The sequence below is a fragment of the Pyxicephalus adspersus genome, chromosome 6, assembly GCF_032062135.1.
Source record: "Pyxicephalus adspersus chromosome 6, UCB_Pads_2.0, whole genome shotgun sequence".
Classification (NCBI taxonomy): Eukaryota; Metazoa; Chordata; class Amphibia; order Anura; family Pyxicephalidae; genus Pyxicephalus; species Pyxicephalus adspersus.
In genome coordinates this window covers 53,241,435-53,269,235 of record NC_092863.1, presented here as the reverse complement: position 1 = coordinate 53,269,235, position 27,801 = coordinate 53,241,435, and the positions used below count along the sequence as shown (strand labels likewise).

General features: G+C 35.0%; 1 long non-coding RNA gene across 1 annotated transcript; it reads right to left on the bottom strand.

The window, feature by feature from the left end:
• Positions 1 to 897: 897 nt before the first annotated feature.
• LOC140332547 (uncharacterized) lies at positions 898 to 27,429 on the bottom strand. Its single transcript, XR_011921165.1, has 4 exons — positions 27,287 to 27,429; positions 7,867 to 7,967; positions 3,011 to 3,134; positions 898 to 2,217 (listed from the first exon to the last, which is right to left on the bottom strand). It is a non-coding gene; the product is annotated as an uncharacterized lncRNA (long non-coding RNA).
• Between the last annotated feature and the right edge of the window lie 372 nt (positions 27,430 to 27,801).

Genomic DNA, 27,801 nt, shown 5'->3' with positions numbered 1-27,801 from the left:
CAAAAATAAGGGCACACACAAGCTATTAAGAATCATATGAAAATAACCTAATTGTGTTGTAGCTTGCATTATTTAAAAAATAATGTAGTCCCTTTCAGTTTCTGAACAATTCACATTGTCTGAGAAGTGGAAAAACCATTACATGTTACAGTTAAGTTACGGTACATCTTAGGCCTCATTCTGTCCTTTGTTGCTTGGTTTGGTGTCAAAGTACATTTGCTGGATCACTCAGTTTTACTGATGAAAGTGTATCCTCTCCAGCCTTGGAGAATCTGGCCCATTGTGTGTGTACGAAGTAGGTTTTCTATGTCTAGGGCCAACCTAGTTGGCCGATGATTGGATCCCTAATGAGATCCTCATTTTGTGTTGATTTGCATTGTATTCTATGAGTAAGTATTACTGAATACAGTATATTGTTTGCCAAAAAAAGCCCGCTTGCCTGTTTTTTTTTTGCTAATTATGCTTACTTGGGGTTGGCAAAATCCCTTTTGAGGGAATCTTAAATCCTTAGTATCTGAACACCATTCCACTAATACATCTATATATGAATCTAATTCTAGTAGAATCTGTTGGACTTTTTGTAGCTTTGGCAACACACTAACATACCAACTATTCATCCCTCATTTAAAGGAACTGTCCATGTTTCAGAAAAAAAAGTTTCCCTGCCCCCTTTACCTATGGTACCAATTTAGTCCAACACCAGCCCCGTTTACATACCAATATTACTTTAGCTGTTTTTATTCGATATTTAATAAATTGATTCATAATCTTCACTCTAATCAATCTAAAATTGCCTACTCATTATGTTTTTAATTTTAAGTTTTAGGATTCATTAGTTTAGCATTATTGTCATTTATTCACATATCCAATCGATAGCGGTTTTTTTTTTTTTTTTTTTTTTTTAATTGAGTTTATTGAGTTTTTTAAAACAGAAGTACAACAGTAAACATTGTCAAATAAACATGAATGCATAATGTATAAAACATATCAAAGGAAGGAAAATAAGTAATGTCCATGAGAAACAATAAATAATTGGTTACAGAGTATATCCAACAATGCAATAGTATATACCCAAGCCGTAGAAAAACAGAAGGGACAGTATTTACAACAAGCCCCCCGGCGGTGGCAGATGGATGTATCGGTGTGTGGGTGTTCATTCAGACCTGGCACCTGCAAGGATGGGCAGCAAACTGGCAGGAAGGAATTCTTATTGCAGAAGGAACATTGTCTTTCCCTTTCTTCAGAAAACTCCTGATGCCAAATTTCTAAATTAAGACTTTAGTTCAAATTTAAAGCTGAACCCCAGCAACTACGACAGCAGTTATATATTTATTTAATTATGTATCATAAATACACCTAGCATACCTACCTTAATTTGACTTTATTCTAGTCTCTTATAGAAAAAAAATGTAAAGCTACACTAAGATTGGTAGAGGGCGAAGCAGTGCTTGGTTGGTACCAAGCATTTGGGAGCTGGGATGTGACCGAACTGGGGCCAGTTATGCTTAGGGTGCCCATGTCATGTAAACTATATTACTGTAGTTATATAGTCATTCATTTTTGTATTTTGTATTTTGTAATAAACATGGTATAGAAATTCAGAACAGAATCTTGCAGGTACCTACCCTCTAATGCAAACAACCAGCAGGTGTAGACTGTAGCAGACTGTAATTTGACTTTAGAGCCTTTTTGTGCTCTTTGAGTATGAATAACATCTTAATAATATGTAAATAGTTCAGTGCTGTCATCTAGGCCCCAAGTGCACTTTACTTGCAAATAGAAAAAGATATATCTCCATGTATCTGTAAATCTCATGAATGGCTGGACAGAGATACACAACTTTGGTAGGTGACAAAGCCTCCTTGTATGTATTTTAACTGTCTATTAAAGGGGACCTGTCATCAAAATGTTTACTTTATATAAAATGGTAGCTGACCGTTTTTTTTTACCCCTTAAATATGTAAAAATAAATAAATAAGGTCCCTCCCCTTCTGTCTTTAGACAGAGCCTCCTGGGATACCTATGTCACATATCCCAAGAGGCCTTTGAGCTGCACCTTCTCCACTTCTGATCTGAGATCTGCACTTTTTTATTTAGTTACAGAAGGTAAAGTAAAAAGAACAAAGAAGGTGGCAGCACCCGACGTTTCTCCCACGAAGGAGGATTCCAGGATGGCGCAGGACCCAATCCAGACCAAGTATGAAGGGATCAGGGGCACTGCAGAGGAAAAGGTAAGTGTGGTTTTTTAATTTGGTACAGTTCAGCTTTAGAACGTTTTGGAGTACCTCTGTAAATTATGTAACAATGCAACAAAAGTAACAATGTAACATATACCAAGATTCAAGATTTTACTGTTAATTCATTTTTCAAGCTATCACCTCAAATTGAAACACATTTTATAAAAACAGATCCACACTTTTTCTTACATTGATTCATGATAGTCAAAAACTAATATTCGACAACTTATTTTTTTTTATCCAAGCATTTAACTATTTTTTTTCCCTTATGATTTTTACATAAGTACAAATATACAGTTACTGTCATATTTATTTACATTAAACTGGTATCATCAAACAATGATGAATTTCACATCATTATCACATTTATACTAACACCCAATTTATTTTACATGGGTAACGCAGTATACATTTGATATATCTCTGCAGAGGTGTAAGATGTAGTCAACCATATAAAGAGATTAGACTGTTAGAGTTACACTAAGCTCAGGATGATCAGAGTTTAAGCAATGGTTATCCAATTTATAATCACATGATTAGCAATGTGAAATCCAATAGTAGAGCAGAGAACATAATTTAGATCACATACCTATGACCCATCAAAAAAGCTCCTAATGTACAAAAGGCTACAGATCCCTGTTCTGATCTCCGATAAGGACATTGCCTTATAAATATATCTACTGTATCTACATATCTAGACTTCACATCAGTTCAAAAAAGGTTGCATGGTTATAAAAACACAAAAGAAATGTAAGTATACAAATATTCCTTACCTCCTCTAAAATGTTTCTAAGGCCACACATAAATTTTGGACGCCATTTAGAACAAGCCTGTTGTCTTCTGTACATACTGGGAAACGTCTTCAGCCACTATTTTCTGTGCCAGTGGATGATAAATCTGTAAAAATTCAGCACCAATACTTAGAAGAATGGCAGAGTTCCTATTTGCTCAGTCTAGGCATGCTGCCATATGTATGGTATTGTCTCTAGTTGTTAAAGAAGTTCTAAACTCTTAACTGACTGACATTTAGTTTGCTAAAGCAATATTGCCAAGTGTTTTTTCCTTGAAATACTAATTTCATCTATTTTATATCTCAGTGCTGCTGATTCTTCTCCAGACACTTCACCAGTTGCTTTAGCATCATATTTACATTATTTTTCTAAGCCAGCTTCTGAAAATTAACAATGACAAGCCATGCCGGGGGGTACATGTGAAATGGTGACAATAGACACTCCAATAGCAGGCTCATTGGGTATAAACTGAAAGCTGCAGATGTAAACAACTTTTAAAATTAAATTTACACATTAAAACTGAAATTAAATTGTTGTAATCATGGTAAAGATCTGCATTAGGTGACAGAAAATTCTTAGAAGTCTTTTCTTCTTCAGAAAATTTTAAGTCTTACCCAAGATGAACAATATATAAACAATATATCAAATTCTAATGCCAAAAATTATTCAAAATTTACAGTAAAACACTTTAATTTTCTCTTATTCTGCTCTCTAACAATGCATACACAGGAAAAGCTGCTGAAACTTAACCTAAAGGCCTTCCCTGAAAATTGAGAATGATTTGTTTTTTATTATCTGCAGCTAAAGATGTGAATGCTTAAATTTCAGTTTATGTGTGGCGGTTTGTTCAAAAATGAACTACAGTTCTGGAATATGTGGGGATCACACTGCTGAACAGCCAATGGGTAGTGTTCATTTAATCTGAGCCATTGTTATGTGGTCCACCGACCCCCAATGCAAAAGCAAACACTTGGGACCTGCTGCATTATGTGACCAATGATCATAGTAAATAATAGGTATAATTAATAATAATAATGATCACATAAGTATTTTTGTTTTATAGTGTTTTTTTAATGTACTGCTATAATTAGAAGAGAGTGGTGAGAGTGTGTCTAGGGAGCTTTAAAATGTTTCATGTTTTTTCTTGCTTTGGCTACCCAGTGTCCTCCATCCATATAGATTTCTTTTTTATTTGTTTTAACATGAGAGTAAAAAACAAATTATTGTCAGTGAAATCTCCAGGAGCCCGCAATCTGTGCAGAACAAAATAGAACACTCTGTTCGCTCTTGCATTTATACAAGTTAAAGACCCATATTATACAGGTAGCCTGCCTTTCAGATGGGATTAAAACACAATTACGCCTCTCAGCTCTTTAGCCTTACAGAAAATTGGTAATAATCTCAATGTCTAAGAATATTCAAGGACATTGTGTAGCTTTGGCAACGTTTGCAGTAGAAATATTATTTAAACATTGCTTTTTAAAGTGATTGTCACATGATACTTAAATATTAGCTTGTTGTACAATTCAAACAAACAACAACAGATTATTTCCATATGAGGATCTTGCCTTCTGACAACACCTAAATATAAATGTTTATATGTTTAAATCCTATTAGGATCAGATAATTATCTCAGTAAACAATGACCCTTTTGCAAATGTATTTATAAACAAACCAATTGACATTTAGATATATTGAAGCAGAACTAACTTTTTTCCTTTTGTTTTTTAAAGGAGACACTCTGAAATTGCAAAGTAACCACCTGTGTGAAGCGGACACTTCCTATTGGCTGTCCAGCAGTGGGGTCCTCTCGGGATCGAAAAGAGGAGTCTGTAATCATGGCATAAACAGAAATCTGCAGTAAAGAATTAGTGGACCCCTGCACCGGGAACTAGCTCTGGTGAGGGACCTAGACTGTAAATAATTTTCATGCTATACTTTTAGAGTTGTTTTACATCCTATAGTAAACTATGGCAATGCACAAGATGCTTTCAAGCATCAGTTCTAGGAATTTTTACATAACAAAAACCATTGAAAAAACTAAAAATCTAACTGAAAACCTTTCAATTTACAATTTCAATTTACAAGAACCCAGTTATCAAGCCTAAGGTTTTCCTATAGTTCTACCTTAGAAGATGATATTTCTTTGGTAAGTTATGTACAAAAATGTAGTGCCTTGGATTAAGATCCAATTTATCCAATTATCTGATCTTGGCAAAATCGCCAACTGTTCATTAATTAAAAATAATCGATGATCCCAAGGAAACAAATTATATATGAAATTTAAGTGACTCACCATAGTATGAGTGAATAAAGCACACACAAGCTTGAAGAGAGAGTGAAAACTAACATTTTACTTAAATGATACTATATAAAAGATTACAAAATTAGTTATTGGCCTTGTCCATTCCTTAGCATTGTCATGACCTGCAGTTTTATTGCCTTGCAAGGTGCAGAGTTTCAATGGCCATGATAGCTTTTCTCCCATCAAAGATTACCCTGTCCAGGAGGACTCTGAACTCCTCATTTATGCTAAGCAGATCAATGACTCAGCAGCCGCACTGTGATATCCAAATTTAGACTCCAGCAGTAGCTCCACTCTAGAAGATTAATTTAACACCAAGCTAAGTGCTGATCTGCTGCTAATTTGGTTTTCCTGTTAAGCAGTTCCTCTGCAAATTTAAATACTACTTTGCAATTTCAACATAATAAATTGAATGAAGATTAGATATGAATACTATTACCATTACAAGTAGTCAATATACATTGTATTTTATTGCTGGATTGTTCAAATAACAATGGAAATGTAAGTGTGCTGTGCCTTTATACAGGGCACATAAGATTTTAATACATTTTAAAAGATACTATTTACCTTTAATTTTTAGAAACTAGCAAGTTATGTGAGCAGTCTCTAAACACTTATTGATACACTATGTACACTATGTACAGTTCAAAGCAAAAATCATTATTAATATTTGTTGTTGTGGTATTATTCAACAAACAGATGTAACATGTCCAGAAATGATTTTTAAATGTCCGTGTGACCACTGGGACTCTTTGCTTCACAGCTGCTGCATGACATGCACACATTGCATTTCTATATATGCTTTCTGCACAGCCTTCAGAAAGAATTACAATCATATTCTGCACATAGCCATTTGTTATAATGCATATCACTAGCAGAAAGCTGTAGATGACAGATTAAATGGAAAGGTTATAATAGCAGGCTTGGTTCCATAAATCTGTCCAGTGGCACAGACACTTTTGTTCTCCCACATTGATTTATACACACAATCGTACAGTGCATGGCTAATTTTCCTGACACAGATTATGAGCTCACCTTGCCTATATTCTTGGTCTGCCTTAACCCTTTCTTACAAAACATACAGAAAAGTTCACACTTTTTCACATAGAGGACAAAATGTCCTCTATGTTTATATACATATATAGCATAATATATGCTTTAAAGCATATTTTGAGATTTTCTAGAAATTAAGGAAACATAAAAGCAAACATCTGATGGATAATAATAGGTAATATTGCTGATTTAAACCCTAGTTTTCTTTCAGTGTGCAGTATTGGCCCACACAAGATACAATTTGTAAGAATTGTAAGAATACAATTTGTGTATTCAGTATTTGATGAAGTCTCTATTATTTCTCAGCTCACCTGGAAACAGGCTGGGATTGGGGAAACGGACATACATGGTAATGATTATTATTATGTTTATTTATTATTATTATTATTATTATTATTATTAATAATAATAATAATAATATTAACAATATTTAATTAAGGTTGTTGATGGACAGATATCTTTATAAGAGAGAAAAATGTATTCAATGGAGGCAGAATAGAGGAACCCACACAATGTTGTAATTTGGTTTTGTAATGTTGTAAAAAAAAAGCACTAAACTTCATGTGTTTGCATTTTGTTTTTCAGCATTAGACATGGATTTTAATTGGTGTCAAGTCAAGGCCAGGTATTGTCATATATATATATAGAATGAATAGGACTATAGCTATTCTACATTTTACAACAGACTTTACATAGAATTGTACCATACTAATATTTTGTGTTCTCAAATGTGGCTCCTTTATATGTTTTCCATATGTTTTCCAGGCTCTCTGTGTTAAAGAAAATCCTATTTGCAGACATTTGCTTATTTATATAGTTCTAGCATCAATTTACACACAGGTGAATTGAAAGTAATACCAGCGGTTCACCTTTTTTCCTTTGAAGGTCTTATAATCAATCATGTACAGAGAATTTGAAAGAAAACAGCTTATTTGCTGTTTATTCTTTAGAAACCTCCCAATGCTCTAGGAAACTCTAGTTATGGGCACGTCATACACTGAATGTTTTTTTTCTAAATCACAGACTGTAAATATGTAATGTAAATAAATTCAGCAATGAAACTCCATGAAACACCAACATAAATGGTAAATGTAAAAACTTTAAATCTTATCTTATCTTTGAGTATACAGAAATGTTTCATGGTTTTACGCAAACTTAAGAAACTTGAAACTGTAATGTTTTTCGGGAGGACAGACTTTTAAATGGGTCATATTCCCTCATCATACATCATGTACATTTCTGGTTGTGTTACATGCCTCCTAAAAGTCCATTAAGCCCATTAAGTACTAATGCAAAATTACAAATCATAGGGTTATATAGCAAAACTGAATCCTCCCTGATCTCATTGATCTTTTAATAAGGTATATGTGATTCCAGGCAACTGGAGCAGCTGTCAGCATTGTCAATACAGGGGGACCAGACCTGTCAAGAGAAGTTGTCAGGGTAGGGGGGGGTATCATTGAATGATTTTAACATTTACCTTCAATTTCCAACTACTCTGTCCTCAGTAGCTCACTGGGTTTTTTTCCCCGATATCTTGGCCTTGGTATAAAGTCTTCCAACCACCACATCTAGCAAGTACTGAAGAAAGAAGTAAAAAAATTGTATTAGCAATTATACAGACCATCACAATATTTTATATTGTAACATTATTAGTACTGCTGTAAACAATGACTCTATTACTATATACAGTTCTAGAAAAGTGTTTTGTTTCTGAGAATATTACATCTAAACTACAATTTCCCCTTACTGCTCCGCCCTCAAAGGTGATTGGTTACTAGAAACATCAATTGAAATGTCTTCTTTTGTATATGTGACATCAAATGTAATTCTACTTATCTACTAATACTGGTTTTGTTTTGCAATTTTATGTTTTACTTTTTATGTTCAGTTTATCCCCACTGCCCCAATAATTGGGCCCCAGTCTTATACCAGCCATATAGGTAATTATGTGTAGAAAGGGGTTGTCCCCTTTAATTAAGCCCCTTAAAAAGAAAATGTTTCACCAATCAATTACAGGTTTCCTTGGTGCTGTTAGAAAAAACATTTGTTTTTTGCTGTTGTTTTCTTACCTTAGAAAAGTATGACCTTAGAAAACAATAGATGTCTTTCTCAATGTGTGTACAGATTTGAAAAGTGGTTGTGTATGTAAAAACTCACTAGGGGACATTTTTCTGTGTTTTGCCAGGAGAAGTAGGCATCCCTAAAATGCTCATAGTAAGCAAATTTGTACCATAAACCAGACCGCAAATCAAATAGAATATTTTGCTGCTGGAGCAGATTTGCTCTAAATGCTTTATGCAAAAAAAAGAGCCAGAAGCATTGATGATGTGCAGACTGCAGAATCCTTTATAAACAGCCTAATTTCCAGTTCTAATTATTGAAGTCCAATAAGTAATAACATTTATGTTATTTGATTGGTTATCATTAGTTACTCAAATGTTCTCATACACATAATACTCTTATACAGCATGGCAGAACATAGCAACAGTAATATGTAAAGTGCAGCAATTAATCAAAACAAAACAATAAATAAAAAAATTGGTTTGGTTGTTTAAATCTTTGCTTTTACTTAATAAAGAAGAATACCTCATGCATCTCTGAAGGTGAAGACATTTATGGCTGCATGAAATAGGAGTTATTAAATATTCTCCTGTTCAGGGGATGATGCATTGATTGTGATGTTGCTGACACTTTATCTAAATTGCCTCAAAGGTTAATAAATGGCTTGCTCAAAAAAGATTACACAACATTTATGTAATTGAAGATCCCTGTACAAATGACTCACTTCTACAATTCATTAAAGTGCTTAGCTCAGTAATTGCCAAACCATTATTAACAGGCATAGCATATGTTATGTATTGTAAAAAGCTTTGGATGTTTTGATTCATGGACAGTTCCTGAATATAAGACTACTGATGTGAACAGAACTTCATTTGTATTAAGTTATAAACTCTCTGCGTGCTTATCACTGGGCTTATGTAAGAATAGTGTACTAACAACAAAATATCTTGTTCCACCAAAGAAACAAATCAGAATCTTCTTATTTTGCCATTTGGAAGATCATTCTATGCTATAGACTTAGTTTTTAAACAAAATGACTGGACAAGCAGAGTTATATTCTCTGTAGTTTAAAGAACACCTATGCTACAGTAGTAGACCTAAATCTGTAAGAAAAAAGTGTGCAAAACGTTTAGGATATTAGGGCCTGTTCATATTAGTAATCTCTGTTGGCAAATGCACAATACCTTTTCTTCCTATTAATATTATTATTACTATTATTATTATTATTATTATTATTAATAATAATAAAAAGAATTTATAAAGCGCCAACATATTATGCAACGCTGTACATTAAATAGGGGTTGCAAATAACAGACAGATACAGGCAATGAGACAGAAGGAGAGGACCCTGCCCAGAAGAGCTTACAATCCAGGAGGTGGGGGAAGCATCATGTGTTGACGCGTATTGCATCAGGAGAGCCCCAAAAAATGGACTCTTATACTGTTGAAAACACAGGTGCACTGGAACACAATATTGCATTACCAAAAAGAAACAATTTGAATTATTTTTGAATAAGCCCTTGAAAGGGGCGAAACAAGCCAGACAGTTTTTTGACAGAGAATAGTGTTTGCAATGTGAATTGTTGGCATGTCTAATTTTAAAATATTGTGATGTGAATAAACTGGATTTGGAATAAAGATTTTGGAATGTTAATTTCCTTAGGAGAGCAGCTTTTTTATTTTTAGAACAATATAAATGAATCCTTAGTATTTCATATGATAATCTGTAAAGTCAATTTTTGCTAGTGTATCCCTAAAACAAACTTATATATCATATAATATAGATTTAGCCATTTTGTAATTTAATGTTATGAAAAAATAGCTTTCCAATTTTAACTGCATATATTGTAGTTCTAAGATTCTCCAAAAATTCACTTTTTTAACCTGTGGCAAAATAAATGCATTCTGTTGGTGTACTGAACTTCCCCAAATCTCCTGCTTGAATTATTGGGTCACATATTTTCCTAGGTAGATAGATTGGAGGCAGAGGAGGTACATGGAGTACGGTCCTGCCATTGTAGCAGGTAGAGGCACACCTTAGGGAAGAGCATATTCATATCTGCAGGCTAAATTTCCTGGGGAAATAGTACCAGCATGCTCTGTCTGTCAGCATGTGGACAAGTAGATTCACAGCAGTGCTGAAGTCTGATAGAGACCAAGATTGCATTATAATAAACTGTTGAAACTCTCCAGATTGAAGGTATTATTGATATAGGAGTCCAATTCAGCAGTCATCATCATCAGCAACAATTGAATGAAAGACCTGTTTCTGCTGAAGAGAAAAGAGCAACAGGTGCCATCTATAAACTTGTACGTATTTTGGCTGTCTGGCTTTTTCAATTCAAACCAATTGTCGACCAGCAGTGACTCTCCTGGATTTTACAGATATATTACTCTATAAGAGACATTAGGAGCTGGTTTTGAACTGGTTAAACATCATGATACATTTCATATGATTAGAGGAAGCACCAGGGCTCTTTAGAACCTACGTCAAAAAATCAAGGGGCAAATGAAAGGCTGATGCCTCTGATAATATACTTCCATGTACTTACACAAAAAATATTTTAGAGCTTATATTTTACCTACCTTTTTTTATTATGTTTAATATTTTAGAATGCTGTGTTTCTCGATTGAGACCAGTCATGGTGGGTGTGAGAGGCCCAGGGGTGCCATACATAGCTTCCTGAAAACATCACAGGACTCTTAATTGGTACTTTTAAGAGCCATGAGCCCTGATAAAAGCAGTGGGCTGAGTAGTCATGCAAATATCAGTTTATATCAGTCTGCAGGAGTGCATTTTCAAGGCAGACTGTGTACCAAGTAATTAGCAAGTTAAAACACTGTCCTGTAATTTTAAAAATCTTTTTAAAATTACTTTATTAGGTACATTTATGTAAATCAGCTATTAAGTTAACATAGCTGATTCAGGAACTGAAGGATCCAACTGTCCTCTCATATAAATTTTATTAGCGTTAAAACTTTAATTTCTTTTATTTCTTTCATTTTTATTAAAGGAAATACCTTTGTCCCAATATATAAGACTTAGGTTTATATTGACTTTGGTGTAGGCTCTGCCATGACTGCTTGCTCTAATCCATGATTTGCAAAGTTGCTACCCTGTTACCCCTGGCCACATGTGGGTGGAAGGAGGTTGCCCTTGGCCCTGTGCAAGTTTAGGACATGGAAGCTATACAGGACATTTTCTTTTCATTCCTAGCAGCTTAATGGAAAAGCATGGAACTGAAAGGAAGGCAGAGTGCAGCTGGGAATGTGGTAAGTAAACATATTGCTTTGTACTTCATGGGTAAAATGATGTTATGGCTCAACTTTAGTCTTACCTTGTTCTTTGCACATTTATAGAAGTTTCTATACTGTCCTGAAATAGGGTAGTCTTTTTTTCTTGAACACTGTGGAATGTGCAGAAACCCCTGTAGAGGTGGTGCCCAGGTTACATACGAAATAGGGACTGTAGGTTTGTTCTTAAGTTGAATTTGTATGTAAGTCGGAACAGGTGCATTATCCTAATAAATGCAAATAGGACAGATGTTTGTCTCAACATATTATTAGGCGGCGTGGTATCAGTTACTGTATAAAATCCTCATTGTGAGCTAATCACAAACAAAGCAAAAAAACAAAACAAAAAAACTTTATGGAGCCTAGACATTCATTAACTTCTGTAGCAAGCTGTGCTTTGATTTGCAAAAAGAAACAGCTGGAGAATTTGTCTTGGTCATTAAAGAGTTACAAGAGGTTGCAGATCACCCACAACCTCAGCTGTGTTTAGCAAAAGATTTCTTTTGCAAGTCATGCAAACTGCTCCCTCCCCCCCACCAAGCCTCTGTCCTGCACAGGATTGAGGAGGGAAGCCCCTTTCGTATCTAGGAGTCGTCCGTATGTCAGATGTCTTTAACTCAGGGACTGTCTGTAACTTGTTCAATCCCTCCTCAGTTCCAGGCTGATGAAATACTAACATCTTCAAGCCCTCTCATTTGTATGAAATGTATCTTTAGCTTGCCCCTTTCATCTATTTGCTGACTTACATGTCACAGGATTGACTATATGTGGGCAATTCATGGGCAGTTACATAGGGCTACACAGGCTTAAATTTATATGCAATAACTGTTCAGCTCATAGATTTCCAAACATTTTTTAGTTTTAATACATTATCACCTTCAAATTATCCACTTATTGTACTATAATAAACACAATAATATAATAAAAAGATTGTTGAGATTTTTGAGTGTTTTGTAAGTATCCAAAATTTTAAAGACAGATAAATATCACCGTTTTTATTTTCAAAAGTTTGGAAAACAAGCTTACTGGATACCCAGATGTTTACACCATTGGGAAAGGATCTGATACCATTTAGGATAGTTTTGGTGAAATGTGGTACCTGTGCTGAATTAGAATGCATTTTTATAACAGTAGCACCAATATCAGATTTTTTACTAAAATGGAACACAAACAGCTGTCTGTAGATGATACTGCTGCAGATGCATAAACAGTAATTACTCACAGGAGATGTTCAAAGATACCTGTAAGCAAATTGGGTTTTTGTATTATGCCAGATCTGTTCCAACATATAATGAATTACATACTTTTGGGTGTAATGCCTTATTTTGACAATGTTTTAATTAAAATTGATAACTGAAAAGCTGCAGAGATTTTCTTTTGTTGGGCTAAAATATAAAAAATGGAAAATGTAATATTGCAATACTCAGTACTGGATTTCTAGGTGGATATAAGAGTAAAAGCTTATTTGTACGCCCAAAATTTATAGCTGTAGTGCAGCCAAGCTGCATATACATTGTTAAATCTGATTTTTACCCTATTTTTTTTTTACTTTATTTAACTGGCAAACGATGCAGTGAGAATTAAAATACCCTGTGTTGCAGCAATATGAAGAGTCAGGCCACAGGTATTCACCAAATCAATGACATGGTTCTCATCTAGTCTGAATGCCCTCTTCCTGGACAATGGGTATGATTTATTAAAGCTCTCCAAGGCTGGAGAGGATACACTTTTATCAGTTAAGCTGGGTGATCCAGAAAACCTGAAATGGATCTGGCTCAGGATTCAAAACATTTGCTAGCAAATAGCAACTGCCTTTGAAGAAATCTATTTCAGGTTTGCTGGATCACCCAGCTTCACTGAAGAAAGTGTATCATCTCCAGCCTTGAGGAGCTTTATTAAAGCAATGTACTAATTACAGTGCTGCTCATGTAGCAAGGGCACTGTTGATTGGTGTTAAGTAACGAAAAAGAAAAATGCACAGCTTTGACAAATTGCATTTTTTCCTTCTCCTTCCTCAGTTCCTTGTGGATGCTGTGGCCTTGATTAAATGAGTTACAATATTATTCTGGAAATCTTCTGGCACCAAGCCATTGTACAGAATTAGTCCTGGGTTTTAACTATAACAAGTTATCATGCCTAAATTCCTACTAACATGACATTTGCAAGCCTTACACCTACCCAGTATTATATACAAATACAATGTTCTCAAATGAGTTCAGACTTTTTCAAATTAATTGGAATAAACTCATAACAGAATAAAATCTGCTTATAGGAGTTGTCATTTGTACAAAAGAACTCATACCTCCCGGTGTAGTTGTACTTTTGGCCTTGTGAAGAATATCTAAATATTGTACACATTTGAGCAAGGCGGTAGATATGTATTGTGGGCTAAAATTAATTTTATAAATAAAAATATACCCTTTTAGCTTTATTTGCCAAAAGGGTACATTTTTGCAATTATTTAATTTAAGACTGTTTGGAATTGGAATAGGGTGTTATTAGCTGCTAATATAACAGATATTAAACTGTTAATGTGCCTTGTAAATGTAATATTAGAATCTAATGTGGAAAATTGTATTACTGCTCATGAAATTGGATTACAATGATCCTTCCTTAGCAAGTTATAATTGAAGTTTTGGATTCAGTGTTGTAGGGAACATTAAGCTTGCAGCTGGAGCTAGAACACACTTTACACCTGTAATATGTAATTAATCATCAAGTTATGCTAACAAATACTCTGAGCCATCTAAATGGAAGTTTTCTTTTTATACTGTAACAAGGTTCTAAATCCTACAGCACATGAAACAAATATTGAAAAGTTTCACATTAACTGTGTGTTCCCACCGGTTCAATCTACCATTAAGTTTCAGGCATTCATTCATTGCCTTCTATTTAAATGAGACATGCAAGGAGAATTTGATGTAAAAAAAAACAGTATAAACTATGCAGTGTATTAAAAACATACTTTTAAGTTGAGAAAACTAGAGCAATATTTTCTCTCCTTATTCTTCCTCTGCTCTCAGGCAGTGGTGTCCCGGTTTTAACTTACATAGTTGATACACATGTCAACAGTCAGGACTCGTACACTTTAGGCGTAAACTGAGCCACACTTGTCCGCAATAATATCAGAAACTGCATAGAAAGCAATCTCCGATGTTCTCACTATGTGATACAGTAAAAGGCCAACCATATCAAGTATGCCATTAGTATAATATTCATTGGGTTGGATGGGCAGGAGTTCTGGGGCCTCTTCTTCTGTAATGGTGCCTTCTTGTTATTAATTGTTCATTCAGGTCATTTATGCTGCTTGGTTTTGCCCCTTGCTGCTGCATCACCATTCCTCCTTGTTTAATTACATTTTACAACAACAAACCTCTTTTCCAGCCTGCCCCAATCAAATCACATTGTTGCTCTTTTGATACCTTACTCAGTGTTAGTTCATACAAATTATTATTGCAGCAATGGAAATGAGCCCTGTTGTGTGTTTCGAAACAGTAGCACAAAAATGATACAAAGATAAAAAAAAAGCAACGAGAAGAAGAAAAGACTATGAAATGGCATTAAACTAACCCTCAAATCCTGGAATAATTTACTTGGAATTTAGCTGGAATGTTATTCTAGTCTATCACACAGTGCCAAAAAGTCTTTGCCAAACTTAATCCTACATCAACCTGCCAACATATGTTTTTATATTTATCTTTGGTTTTTAACGAATCCACACTGTGCACACATAAAAGAACACTGTGCCATGTTTACTAATACATATACTTTTTTTTTTTTTTTTAGAAACCTGAGATTCACTTTATATCTGTTTTCAGTAATCCACTATACAGTGGCACTGAGACTGGGAAGTCAATCAATGGTCCCACTATGGGTTAATCACTTACAGTGTCCACAGCACACTGGGTCTGATTTATTAAAGTTATCCAAGAATGGAGAAGATAGACTATCATAGGTGAACCTAGGTGATCCAGAAAACCTGAAATAGATTTCCTCAAACTAATTTTCTATCAGTTGGCAAATGTTTTCAATTCTGGATGAGATTCATTTCAGGTTTGCTGGGTCACCCAGGTTCAGCCATGATAGTGTATCTTCTGAAGGCTTGGTCTTTACTTATATATTTAATGATTGTACCCTGCAAATTTGAAATAATTTCAAATCAACACCACTTATCCTCATTAGAGTGGAATAACTCGTTTTACATTTTTTTGTACAAACAAGTATAGGGAAAGAGCAAAAGAAGCAGGGTGAAATAGGGATAAGAGTATTAATATGTTGCTTCACTAGTTAGTCCCTGGTCTCAGGGTGGGGGAGGTACAAGACCTGTAAAGTAAACTGCAGCAACAACAAAAAAAATGGTCTTCTGCCCCGCCAGACAGGGCTGTATCCTGGGCCAGAGCTATGTAGGTAACAAAAATAAAAACCCCAACAAATCTTTTGATAGATAAACTCCTTAATTTGTATGCTTTGTTCGTGGCTGTCTGTTAGTCCAGCTTCAACTTAACTAGTTCCTTGGAAAAAAACAATACACTCTTGACTCACACCTTTGTGACGGTTTCTTCTAACACCACTTCATGCAAAAATCAACACAAGACAGAAAAATATGTACTACATTGGCCTTCTGGTTGGTATTTCCCTCCTAATATAGATTACTGTACATATCTGAAACATTTTACAGCTTAATTTGGTGTTTTGTTTCAAGGATCAGAATTTATGTTCACTGTTATGTTTTATTCAATGTAATAATAAATCACTGTAATGAGCTATATAGAAGAGTGATGCTTTTTAATACAAATCTATGTATTATTTCCTTTTTACATAAAAAACTCCAAAAAGTAGATATAATGCAAATATCAACAATCACCAAATGTAATTGAAAATCTAAAGTAGATTGTGTTGATGGGCTTTTTTTTTGTAAATATCTTTTTGATGTTAAATAAAAATGCTCTACTCCTTTAGTAATTCAGGGTTATTTTTATAACCAAACAGTGCTGCTTATCTCACTAAGTACTAAGCAGTGAGTAAATGATAGGCTTCAATTTGTAGCTAGTAGTCCAGCTAGGTATATTTTTGAGAGTATTATACAAACATAGACATTGAGAATATAATACAAGTTTAGAAGTAACGATTGACTAGTGAAATGAAATGTTATACATTATTTAGCTTAGGTCAACTCTAAATACTAAGACCCGGAGGATAACATGAAGACTGCCATTACAGGGCTTTCCTTCACATCACATGTCACATGTGTTAATATATATACTAAAACTCGGATCTCGACCCACTTTTTTTAAAATTTGTTATTCGTATATTCATTTGCACTGATTGATAAATGTCAGAACAATGACGTATTAGAGTTGCTTACTGGTCACTTTAGTTGCAAATGTTAATAAAATATTAGATTTAGTTTTTTAGGCACATGGATTAGAAATTATGTTAAGAAATGGGATGCTAACCCTTATTTTAAGGGTTTTATGTCTTTATTTTTTTGGTGAGCCAATACCACCCCACCAATGGCAAATCTGTACGACTCCATGTTCCATACAATCCATAACTGGACTCTATCTCTGTTATGGAAAAAGATCCCTTTGTCATTAGAGGTTTGCCCCACATGAAATGGGACCCTTGGTTTACTTATAGAAATAATCTGTAATCTCTGTTCACATCTGTTATGTTTGCAACCTTTATACCCTAAGTCTTATTGATTACTAACACATGCAGGTTGCCATGGAATCTTGTATTGCTTGGTATTTCTATCTTACGTTTATGCTGTTGGTTTTATTTACCTTTCATTCCTTGTGCAACTCGAACATTTACACTGTATACATAACCTTTAATTAATTAATTCTTTATTACTAATAAACCAGAGGAAAGAAAAAAAACATTTATATTACCAAATATTTACAGTTAGATAAACATATAATTCATAATCTACAACAACAAATTATGGTACCATGTCATACTAAACAATTATAATAAACACTAATAAATTGTGTGAATAAACTGTACAATAAATAAGCATCATTTCATGATCAGAGATAGCTATGCAATGTAATTTAGGGAAGAACTATATAGTTTTATAATTAAATTTTAATAATATGCTGTTACAAGTGATAATATCATCATGTCCTTTGTCTTCTTTTGGAGCTCTAGCAATTAACTGGTTAAATTGAATTGAACAATGAAGACTTTGATGGTCTTATCAGGTGACTGGATGTCACTGTCAGCTGCCACCTGTGTGTAATTATCATGGGCAATTTTCAGCCTATAAACTGCAGCCGAATCCATTTAAATGAGAAACCGTTAAAAGAAATCAGACTGTCACATCAATGCACTCTGCTTTCCTGGCAACCAATCAAAACCTATTATAGACTAAATGTAGTGAAGGAATGTGTCTGAATGAGCAGCTGATAAAAGGGCAACTAGGTTCAAAGCACACTACCATTACCAGAGTTTTAGTGGAAAGCTTCTTTGAAACGCTTGCATACAGCGACAGAGCCCTACAATACTTAATAAAGCTTTCTCAGAAACACACAAGCTCTTTACTTTAGTTTGACATCAATGGCAGCCACATCTACAGTCAGCGGTACGGTAATGACTGGTATCTGTTTCATAGTTTTGTTTTCTTACAAGTATATGAAATGCAGAGAGTAGCTGCCCTGCAGAAAAGTGAGCTAATTGAATTTCTATTTATCAAGCTGGATTTGTTTACAGCCCCAAACTGCTTTATTAAACTACAGAGCTAAACTCAACTAAATTTGTTCAGGTTCATTATCTGGGCACCCCATGAGAACATCATTTTTATGTAATATATATCAGTTACATTTGATAAATAATTAAATGAATTATTTGCATTGTAAAATATTGGGAAAGTAGGGTATATAAAAGAGAAAAGAAAGTGACTTCATAATTTGTCGTGCCACAGATACAGTAGATGTGGCACAATCCTCATGTATGTGACTGCACCAGACACCCACAGCTGATCAATATACAGTAGAACCTTGCTTATCCGGCACCCACGGAAAATGGGCAATTCCAGATAAGTGTAATTTCCGGTTAAATGAGGTAAACTCTTTTTTCTTTTTCTCAGCCATTCAGCACTAGACTTGAATGGGGAGACTTCACTCCCAATCACTACTAATTTTCCCTAAAAACATATATATATATATATATATATATATATATATATATACATTTTTGTTACTATTTTTGCATATCATTGCATCAGCAGTCACTCCCTGTCTACATGCATTTCTTGCACAGTCCACAGCACATTTCTCTGGACCGTTGTCCTGACGGTGACAACAGTAAATCATGCAAGCTCAGTGTGTGTTGGCATGTTCTCCAACAGGTATTATTTTAATGGAAGTTGCCAATTTAAACAGACAGCTTTAAACCAACATTCTTATAATGTTTACTACCGTATGTATTATACCACCTGGAAGCAATGGACAGTTTTTGGCACAATCAGGACTTTTTGCAGTGATTTTAGAACTTTTTTTTAGAATGCATTTTAAAGGTGTAGAAGAAAAAGCCAAGAAAAAAAGCTTCTAGTACCACTTATCTGTGAACAATGCTTGTATTTAAAAAAGGGATGTTCAACTCCATTCCTTGAGGATCACATACAGACAAGGGTTTTCAGAAAAACAATGACATTTTCTGATTCTTTGGAAACCATACCTTACTAAATGTGCTGCTGTCTGTACAGACATACTAAAATATGTGCAGATTTTGGCCCTAGAGGACTGGGGTTGGGCCGCCTGGGTTTAGAAGAACAAAGTTTTACTAATACAGTGCCAGCTGTTTCCATATGTACACGCAGTGCAGACTTGGGAATTCCTAACATTTCCAGCATATTTCCAGTAATTTATTGTGGTGACTTGAGTCATTGTGAGCATTATTATTATACAGTAGTATCTCCATTACTGTATGCTTTGCTGGAACCATGACTGGAGTGGGTGGGTATTGGCATGATAAAAGCTAATATTAGCTGCAAGAACATTGTTAATTTGTGGTTTAAACTCCTCAGAATTTAGTGGGTTGATGTTTAATGTTAAGTAGTTTTACTATGTCAAAGTTGAGCATGTAACATAAACTGAGCACTTCCAAAACTGAGCATGTAGCATATAGCATGTGAATGATCTAACCTTGTTGTCTTCTACCATATATTAAAGAAAAAAACTACTATGACAGGCATGCGTACAGATTTTCAGCTATTTTAATTTTGTTTGACAATCTATAATCTATGCCATTCAGCTTTTGATTTAAACAAGTGAAGGCATTATAGATCTCCAGATTTGTATATTTTAACCATGTTTTTTGTGTGATACTCACTTGGCTATGCCCGTCTTGTAAATATTTTAGTCCAAATTTAAACATGTCAGACAAAGCACAGACAAAGCCTACATGAGTGTATACCAAATTATGGTATTTTACCTTAAGTATAAAACATTTACTACATCTGTGTAAAAATGTGTTATATTTTTGGTTTATTGAAAACTTTTTGTGTTTTGTTGCAAATTGATTGCTTTGTTTCCATTGTTAGTCCTCTTGTCTGTACACCTGGAACACAGTCCTACTATATTTATTCATATTGACTATTATATTGAACAATTATAATAAATTAACTAATTGTAAGAGGTATATGTTATCATGCAGAAAAAAAAGAATATTTATAAGAACTGCTTAGTAATGAAAGGAGCATTAACATGATTTCTTGGGGTAAAATCTGGAATTGTTGAAAATTAGAGGAAGGTGTGAATGCAACAGTGTAACTCAGCAAGGTGTATTGAAGAAATTACTATCTCTACAATACAGTAGGGTCACTAAATGCACTGAAATAATGGTCACTAGGACTACACTTAGAACTGTAATTCTAAAAATGGACACACAGGAAACTTTGCAAGGCATTTTAGCCAATTCATAGAATTCAGAAACACATAAAAAGGAAGAGAAATGTTATATGATATCACCTTATGAGGAATATAATCATGACTTTTAGAAATTAGTCCAAGAGTGCTTGTATGAAGAACGCATGTTCCTCAGATCAGCAATCATCCATTATGGAGAGGATAAAAACATCATACCTGTAGTAGTATGGTAATATACATATTTGTATGTACAGTATAGATGAGCCAGTGAAAGAAATAGAAATACAATCACTTAAAGGAACTAGCATAAGCAGTGTCATTATGCAATAAAAAAAGACAAAATTAAGGAACCAATATCTTCAAAGAATAAAGAGGTTTGCACATAATAAAGCATACTTTAAAAAAAGCTCACTTGGTTCCCCCACTAAATTCGTAGTCAATATTTAGAAATAATGCTGGCTAAATTAGTCGTTGCAGATATATTTTCAATAATACCCCAGGAGAGATTAAACAGGGTTCTCAAAGGAAGGCGTTCCTTCCCTGGAGAATCCCTGACTCATCAGTGTCAAATTTTCAGCTGAAGAGCTGTGTTGTATTCAATAGAACTACGTGTGTCTAAATGTCTCTGATCCAGAACCCTTGAGAGGCTGGCATGTTTTCCATATGAATAATATCCTTTTGTGTGTATGATTTTTTACAGTGACCACCGTTGCCACAGAAAACCTACTCTTCCCATCAAACATTGAACTTAGTCTATCATTAGTCCGTGACTTCCAGCAGCTCCATGGTTCCTCAAATGTCTGCTGTAAACCACATGAATGGGGACCAAAGGTGCATAGAGTTACAGCCACATGCAGGATTCAAGATTCCGAGCCACCTTACCCCAATCATGAAATGTGAAACAAATACAAAATCAAAGTCACCATCTTAATCATTAGAATACCACCAATCTGATTTTTTTGTTTCTATTTTGTAGTGAATCTGTAATCTTTTTAAAAATGTTTTTTCTTGATTCTCAATCATCAGCAACCCTGCCTTGTCCAAGGTGCTGATGGCATTGATGGCATTGATTGCTTGGTTGTCATCTAGAAAGCCACGGCAGCTCTATTTTTTTCCTTGTGGATCCTATTAATTATCCTTCTCTTCCTGAATGTTTATGGCACTGACAATGCTGCTGGGGTATGGAACAGTACATAAGAAATTATTTTTTTTTCTTACTTGCTGGCCTTCCTGCCCACTCCTAGAACCACAATTATACTTTTTTCTCCCCTAGGTCACCTAGCTTGTGCTTCCCCCATCCCAGTCAAATAGCAGTGTTTGATGCTGATATACACATCATGTTCCACATGAAACAAAAATCATCAAAATTATTTACCATAAACAAAAACTTTTATTTTTAAAACAGAAGTGCCCAAATCATGAAATAAGAAAAACCATAATAAATAACGTATTGATGAAGTATAAATAAATAAACAATAATTTACTATAACTTATATAATACAGCACCAGATGGGTTTTTATGCACTGTAGTATCCCAATGCAAAACCAGTTGAAGACAGAGACAACTGTTAAAGAATATCTTCAACAGCATTTACAGTAATTGTAGTTCCACCTGTTGCTGGGCAGCCGACTAAAGTATCAAGGTGGACTGCAGAAAATACAAATTTTTTTAGTGTGTCTCAAATTAATCGCACAAATAGTTGCAAACAATTCATGTGTGCTCGAACAATCAAAGAAAGCAAAATCACACAGGACACTAACAGGCACATCACACAAACCAAAAGTATCAAAGCTTGTTTTTTTTAACTAAGTATACAATTTTCTGTTGCCACATTACATGTAAAGATAAACCTAGTTGAAAAAATCTCAAGATAACCAAAATAGGTCAAATTGGGGTGTATTACTGTAAGTAGCATTAGGAAATTAAAAATTATATAACAGGGTTACAATGTTAGAAAGGACAGAGACTGTGCTGTAAGAGCTGCAATCGTTGCATAAGAAACCCTCCATTAGGAGCTGGGTAGGTGGTTCCTTTGGAGTGTATTCCTCCAGATAGTGGTATACCTACCTATACATATACTTGGTGTAGGTACATATGATAATGTTCGTCTATAATTTACTTAGAACGTTTTATGTAGGATTGTAACATAACAAAAATGGATTTTATTTTCTTTACATCAATATTTATTTTGTATTTCTCATTTAGTGCATATGTCCCCTCTTGAGAGCACAACTTGGCCCACCCCCCAGACAGTTTTAATATAACTGCAGCTAAATACAGTGGGCTATAATTTCCAGTATCTTCATGGTGTACATGATTTTGACACAGCTGCTATTTTTTTTCCAATGAACTAAAAACACCCCATATTTGAATAAAAAAACGGCAGAGCCTATTCTAATGGTAATTGGAAGCACTCATGTTCAATGTCTCAAAAACATCTTTATTTATTGTGGCTAGAAGAATAATACACAATACACAAGCAAATCTGTTGCTGGCCCTTTGGTTTCGATACTTTAGAATGCACAGTATGCACAGAATGCACAGTAATTGATTTACATATTCATAACAAGCATTTTTGGAGGGATATGTAAATTGTAAAGTTGACCATCGTTTCAAAGATCCTTACAGATCATAACACCTCAGAGTTGAATTACAGTGGGCACATAATAGTAAGAATCATCTGCTGGTAACATTGAACAGCTGGCAGAATACCAGGATCTGCTCCTCATACCAAAATGTATAGGATTTTAGTGAACTTTGAAAACAAATGTCTTTCCAATGCTTACAGGTACATGATTATAAGGTTCACTTATAGAGTTAAATTGCTTCTGCTGCCTATTGAAAATATGTATGCATAGTCTGGGCACAGATTCATTTCAAAACTCAAAAGTGAACAAGAAAAGTTCTACTAGCAACAGAGTTGATAACTGGAAACCATATGTCCACATGAGGACAGGTAGTCCCTACATTCATAGACAGTAGGGGGTGAATATTTGTAAGTCTTATATTTGTTAGCAGGAAATGAAAAGGTCAGAGCTGTGTGGATAGGTGCACAGCTACACAATGGCTTTTTGAATTTGTAAAGTTCAGTTCCAAAAGTAATACTTATAATTTACAAAAATCAACATTATTACTTTGAGAATTTGCTTTGTTTGATATTGGGTTTGGTTGGCCTTTAAGTCACTATCATAGGCTAGGCAGTCACTTGGACTCCTATGTTTTAAACCACCTTATTAAATAAATTTATATTGTACATTGGGTTACCACACATTCATTTAGCCTTGCTATTGTTACTAATAGCTATCCTTACAATGACACCAGATAATGACAGTGGTTTTAAAAGCTGACTGTCTAGGTCAAGCTTTCTGTACAAAACAAAAAGGAAAATGTACTGGTCTCCATCATTGATGACGAGAATCATTTAGGACTCAAATCTTAAATGGAAAAAGGTGACAATATATCAAAAAGTGGTATTGTTGTATTTGCTGCTCACACAGATATGTTTACTCGTCATAGGAATAATGACTTCCATTTGTGTGCACACACCCCTGTAATTACCTTCTCTGCCAGAGTCCCACAAGGACAAGTGCTGTTAGCAGCACAGCATATCAATTTCACTAGCATAATCACATTGTGAAGCTGTATGAGAAGAGGATCAGCAAATGCTTTAATACAAGGAACAGATCCACAAGGTCACACATGCATAGCCACAATGATATTTTACCGTCTGTTCCAAGCTGCTGTAACTCTTTTTCTGCTGGATAAGAAACTATTTTAGTGCTTATGTGCTGTAATGTTTGAACAAATGCCAAGCTCAACATTTAGCAAATCAACTAAATACGAAGCTGTAGTAGTTTGTCTTATTTCCCCAAATATGTGTAAATCCAGAGTTGTGCTGGGTGGAGGGGAAACCTGGGCAGGAAGGATGCGGCCTCCCAAGGGGTCTCTAGCAGAGCAGGAGTTATGTGGCCCACCCTTGTCAACCAAACCAGCCTGGTGCCAAGGAGATTCTAGGGTCAGAGACAGTGCAGCACTGCAGTACAGCGGGAACTTCATTCAAGAGAACCTTTCTATGGATGACAGAGTGGTGAGTGGCTTTTGGCTGCCTTCTTACGTTAAACTTTGGCTGGTACATTAAATGCATCCTTCTAAGTATTTTCATTAGTTGCCCATCTCTCCTTAAAGGCTGAATGCTCCATCACTGATTCCAAGGGTCCACATCCATCAGACTTTTTGACAGTTGTCCTCAATGGCTAGCAATTAGAGCCCTAAAAGTGGCTGGTAGGCCTCTTAGTTACATTTCTTTCATTCCAGCTTGGGTATATTAAAGTACATTAAATTATTCTTCCATACCTAATTAATACATAACTTAATGTTCTTCCATAAATGATCAATTCATATCAATTATTCAACAGCTGAAAACTTGCGGGAATCCTGGCTAGTCTCTTCTTTCTGCTTTCTGTAACAGGATCAGATCTATTCTCTCCTTCTTGAATAGGCATTGTGGGTGTGGGGCTTGTTGAGTGGGATGTCAATCTGCTAGAGTAGAATGTGCCTGGGTTATCACTTGTCTTAGGTTCTCGAAAATAAAAAACATTTTACATGGTCCTTATTCTGAAAGCCTGTTTTTGAAGTAGATTTACATTCTTTAGAAAACATGAGCCGAACATATAAGAATCTTCACCTTATTTTTATGAAGAAGCCAAACTATATACTTTTAATCACATTGCATAGACAATATTTTGAACTCTATATCTTGACAATAAGACAAGTCTGAACAATTTTCCTAAATACCAGAACTTAATACTGTCAATATGCAAGACACTAAATATTACATATTTTTGGCAAATGCATCTTCTAATTAAAAGAGAAGAAGTATGCTGACTCAACAACCTTTTACATGTTAAATATACATTAAAACACCTACTTAAAGATACCTATTGCCAAGGCTTAATCCTCACTAACCTTCAATATCTAACTTCACATTATGATTAATAGACATGATATATAGAAGGTACCTATACTGGGATAATTGTTTCTGGTAATTTACAGTTTAATTGGATAACAATTATATTTACTTTTTTTAAAAAACATTCCTTATTTTAAATTTTCAAGTGTATAATACGAATGTGTAAGAGAACACACATGGAGGTATATAAGCAATAACAGGACATTTTTAAGTCAATATTTACTTTTAAAAGGCATACCAAGTAGACACTCAAGAAAAAAATCAACACACAACACAAGCTTCTGGCACCTGACGTTAGATCCTCTATTGTCATAACTTAGTTTTTTTTACGCATCCACAAACCTACTGTTGCTGGTGAAGTAGACTTTCCCAACAGAGTAAGTATTTTGGTTTTTTGTTCTGCATCTAGAGAGTATCCCAGTTTCTCCTTCCAGGCCTGGAAGTAGGAAGGGTAATAGTAGGGTAATAGAGTAGAGAAATGACAGTGAGTGCAGATGGAACCCTGTCCATCACACCTCAGCTTTGAAGATCGTTTTAGAATGGGTACAGCATGAATCTGGGGGAAGTGATCACAGGAAATGAAGAAGTTGCATGGATATCCAGAAGTCTAGTTTTTTAGATAGAGCAAAAAGGCAGTCAGGGTTTTACTGGAGACCCATTGGCCATGCTGTACAGTGTGTTATGTGTGTTACCCTCCGTACTCCCTCCTCACGCAATTTGAGAAATATCTGGTTTTCCATACCAGGAGTAAATTAGGGGTTCCCCAGTATCGGCAGCATGGGAGAAGGTAATAACTTTAACTGAAATAAGGGTTTCTTACACACCCTCCACGTTGCATAAATCAAAGGATGGCCACAAAGCTCAGGTTGTGTCAGGGACAGCAACCAGAGGATTGAGGTGAGCAGATGGGATCAATCATCTGTTCAATTCCTACCCATTGTTTATCTTCGGTATGTCTAAACCAACCCAGAATCTGGACAATTTGTGAGGTGACATGAGATAGTATAGGGATAGATTGGGCATGCCCAAACCTCCATCTTTTTGCCTGGAACAGCAGAGTGCGACTCAGGCAATGTCCTCTCTTGCCCCAGATAAAGTGGAACACTTGAGTGTATGGTTTTGAAAAAGGTGGTGGATATAATGATTATATTTCAATAAGCCAATAGACATGACTTGATCAGACTAGCTATACCACTTCCAGCTGTATATTGGGGTCCACATAAAGACCGTGTGTCTGGCCCTATGGGGAAATCACAGGGGCAGTTTCATGGGCAGATTTTCAAGAACTGATTTTTTAGATTGTTTTCTGTTATTTATCAGAGAAAAAAACTGATTCAGTGGTACTGCATTGTGCAAAACAATACACTTTAATAAGATTAGCAGAAACAAATTTTTCAATTCTCATATCACATCTGTTAGCACCTTACTTGCTTGTTCTTGACCCCACTCCCCCCGCTGTTGCACCCCGCTTAACCTATTACCATCCCTTTATATATTTCTTCATTAGTATGTGCCTTTAACATGCAATTCTCTTCACTTCTTTACCCTATTACCTGATTATCAATTGTATTAAATGAAATACCATTTATTTTTTTCACTCAAGACTCACTCATTTTCTCCAACATTTACAGATTTTCATATTGAACTTATGATTCATACATTTTCTAAAAATCTTGGGTGTATATATTGAAAATTGACTTACCAGGTGGCAGCTCCATCCTCCAGGAAAGCATCAGAATCCAAGAAATTTCCAAGGCATTGGAAGACTGTGTTTCTTTACCAAACCCACAAGGAGAGAAAGGAAGAAGCTGTTCTATTGAATAGCATAAAAGCTGAAAGCAGTAACTGTTTCGACACCTTAACTTCAAAATGTGTGTATATATATATATATATATATATATATATGTGTGGGTGTGTGTGGGTGTTTCTACATATATACAGTACATCAGTTCATTCAGTGGATGGCAACAGTTTCTGACAATGTGCCCTTTGTTAAATCAACAGTGATTTCTTTGTAATCTTTCTGTTGCCTTGTGAATGTATTGTATTTTTTTGAAGTCTTCACTTCTGTAATCTCACGTGTTGCTCTGCATATCTTGGAGCTTGGGTGGAACAAAATTGACATGCACACAATGATCATTGTGCTTTACACCTTGTCTGGAATATATACATAAATAACAACATGAAACAAGTCAATTCTCACTACTAAAACGATAG